General features: G+C 35.1%; 1 pseudogene; it reads left to right on the top strand.

The window, feature by feature from the left end:
* LOC124887152 overlaps positions 1–3,385 on the top strand; it is a 6,051-nt pseudogene extending 2,666 nt beyond the window's left edge.
* The last annotated feature ends 463 nt before the right edge of the window (positions 3,386–3,848 follow it).

The following is a 3,848-nucleotide window of genomic DNA, read 5'->3' as shown; positions in this document are numbered from 1 at the left end:
TGTCAACCTCTTTCAGATATGAATCTATCTAATTCAGAAGGGAAGAAGTTGGATCAGTATCTCAATTTCAATTCAAACATGGGTTTGATTCACACTCCATGTTCTGAGAAAGATTTATCATCTGAAAAGAGGAAAAATGGAGTCTTTGTCTAAAGAAATGCGTTAAGAAAGGGCAGATGTATAGAACCTTTCAACGAGAGAGTGCTTTTTCAACTCTCTAAAAATAGAATCTATTCTACTCAAAATGGAATCTATTCCAAACATATATGCCATGGTTCCATACTTTGACAGGGTATAAATATCTAAACTTTATATTTTTAGACACTTTTTTAGACCTATTGCCAATACTAAGTAGCGGTAAAAAATTTGTATCCACTTTTCCTGATATTATGCATGGATCAGGTATATCATGGTGAATTTTTCAGAAAAAATTATGTCTTCCACACTGGAATCTGATAAGTGAGATCTCGAGTAAGTGTTTACATAATCTTCTTCTGTTCGAAGAAATGATTCATCAAAATAATGAGTCACCATTGATATCGACACATTTGAGATCGCCAAATGCTTGGGAGTTCATCTATTCAATTCTTTTCCTTCTTCTTGTTACTGCATATCTCGTTCGTACACATCTTCTCTTTATTTCTCGAGCCTCTAGTGAGTTACAGGCAGAGTTTGAAAGGGTTAAATCTTTGATGATTCCACCATCTATGATTGAGTTGCAAAAACATCTAGATAGTTATCCTACATCTGAACCAAATTCTTTCTGGTTAAAGAATCTCTTTCTAGTTTCTCTGAAACAATTAGGAGATTCTCTAGAAGAAATATGGGGTTCTGCTTCTGGCGGCAACATGCTTGGTCCCGCTTATGGGGTCAAATCAATACGTTCTAAGAAGAAAGATTGGAATATCAATATCATCAAGATCAATGATCTCATACCAAATCCTATCAATTGAATCACTTTTTTGAGAAATATGAGACATCTAAGTCATACAATAAAGAGATCTATTCATTGATAAGAAAAAGAAAAACGTGAACGGGGATTGGATTGATGAGAAAATAGAATTCTGGGTCGTGAACAGTGATTCGATTCATGATGGAAAAAAAGAATTCTTGTTTCAGCTCTCCACCTTAACGACAGAAAATAGGATTGATCAAATTCTATTGAGTCTGACTCATAGTGATCATTTATCAAAGAATGACTTTGGTTATCAAAGGATTGAACAATCAAGAGCAATTTACTTATGATACTTAGTTTAAATTCATAAATAACATCTAATGAATTATGAGTTCAATCCATCCTATTTAGCAGGAAAATGGATATTCTTTGCTCATTATCAGACAATCACTGATTCACAAACTTCGTGTGGGGAAAATATTTTTCATTTCCCATATCATGGAAAACCCTTTTTGCTCTGCTTAGCCTTAACCCCCTTTTAGGGGTATGTTAGTGATAGGTTTTATAAGAACTGGATGATCCTATTTGGTTAATAACCTAGAGACAAACTCCTATGTTCCTTTCATTACGGTATTTCTGAACAAGTTCCTATATAACAAGCCTAAAGGTTTTCTTCTTGATGAGATCAATATTGATGATAGTGACGATATTGATGATAGTGACAATATTGATGCTAGTGACAATGTTGATGCTAGTGACGATATCGATGTGACCTTGATACGGAGCGGGAACTGCTAACTAGGATGCCGGAAATAGACTGATTTAATATAACCCTTCAATTTAAATTACCAAAATCAATGTCTCCTTGAATAATATGGATTCAAAACATTCATAATCTGGATGTGAATGAGTCGAATGGCTTATCCCTCGGTCTATTAGTGAACCATCTCTCTAGGTATTGGGAAAGATGTTCTACTAGAAATATTCTTGTTATTACTTCGACTCATATTCCCCAAAAAATGGATCGCACTCTAATAGTTCTGAATAAATTAAATACATGCATAAGCTATGAAGGCTTCTTATTCCACAACAACAAAAGCACTTTTTCACTCTTTCATATACTAGGGGATTTCACTTGGAAAAGAAAATGTTCCATACTAATGGATTTGGGTCTATAACCATGGTTTCCAATGCACAAGATCTTTTAGAACTTACCAATAAGGTCTTATTGATTAGTATTACACAGAAGAAATAAATTATAGACACTAATACAATTAGATATGTTCTTCATAGACAAACTTGGGATTTGTGATCCCAGGTAAGATCGATTTAGGATCATGGGATCCTTTTCTATCAGATAGGAAGGGCTGTACCACAAAATGTACTTCTAAGTAATTGCCCCATAGATCCTATATCTATTTATATGAAGAAGAAATCATGTAACAAAGGGGATTATTATTTGTACAAATGGTACTTTGAGCTTGGAACGAGCATGAAGAGATTAGCGATACTTCTTTATCTTTTGAGTTGTTCTGCCGGATCGGTCGCTCAAGATCTTTGGTATTTATCCAGACCCGATAAAAATGGGATTACTTCTTATGGACTCATTGAGAATGATTCTGATCTATCTCATGGCCTATTAGAAGTAGAAGGCGCTCTGGTGGGATCTTCATGGACAGAAAAGGATTGCAGTTAGTTTGATAATGATCGAGTAACATTGCTTCTTTAGCCCGAATCGAGCAATCCCTTAGATATGATACAAAAGGGATCTTGGTCTATCCTTGATCAAAGATTTCTCAATGAAACTAAGTTTGAAGAAGTGGAGAGAGAAGGAGCCCTTGACCCATAGGAGGATTTATTCAATCACATTGTTTGGGCTTCTAGAATATGAAGCCCTTGTGGCTTTCTATTTGATTGTATCAAAAAGCCCAATGAATTGGGATTTCCGTATTAGTCCAGGTCATTTCGGGATAAGCAGATCATTTATGATGAAAAGGATAAGCTTGAAGAGATTTATTCGGGGTTCTTGCAGAGTGGAACCATGTAGTACCAGACGAGATAATCTTCCAAAGAAAAAAGCCTTTTTCGAATAAGCTAATTCATTTGGGACCCTGCAGATCCACTCTTTTTTCTTATTCAAAGATCAACTCCCTGACTCTATGTTTTCACGTCGAGAATTATTTACAGATAAAGAGATGTCAAAGGGGCTTCTTACTTCCCAAACAGATCGTCCTACATCTATATATAAATGCTGGTTTATCAAGAATACACAAGAAAAGCACTTCGAATTGTTGATTAATCGTCAGAGATGGCTTAGAACCAATAGTTTATTATCTAAATGGATCTTTCTGTTCTAATACTCTATCCGAGAGTTATCAGTATTTATCAAATCTGTTCCTATCTAATGGAATGCTATTGGATCAAATGATAAAGACATTGTTAAGAAAAAAATGGCTTTTCTCGGATTAAATGAAAATTGGATTCATGTAACAGGAGAAAGATTTCCCATTCCTTAGTCGAAAAGATAGTGGCCATGAAAGAGGGATTAAGTGGAACAGAATTGAATGGGTGGTAGAGTCATGGAAACACTTGTTTCTTCCATATTTTGGACCTTAGCTCCATGGAAGAATATGTTACTACTGAAATATGGAAGAATTGTAATCTTAGATCAAAATACTATGTATGGATGGTATGAACTGCCTAAACAAGAATTCTTGAACAGCAAATATCCAATTCAGATATTCATGACCAAGAAGTACTGGATTCTATTTTGGATAAGCCTTGAAAGGATAAGGAAGGCTGGAATGCCAATAGGTATCTATTATATTAAATTTACCCGATAGTCCCCATTTTTGGAACATCCAGTGCCAAATTCACTGAATGGGTAAGCCGCCAATCCCTGGACTATGTAATGTAAATTATCTGTTGGGTTATGGGTGGGCATTTTACTAGA

This window comes from Capsicum annuum, chromosome 9 (assembly GCF_002878395.1).
Source record: "Capsicum annuum cultivar UCD-10X-F1 chromosome 9, UCD10Xv1.1, whole genome shotgun sequence".
Classification (NCBI taxonomy): Eukaryota; Viridiplantae; Streptophyta; class Magnoliopsida; order Solanales; family Solanaceae; genus Capsicum; species Capsicum annuum.
This window is presented reverse-complemented; position numbering and strand designations above follow the sequence as displayed.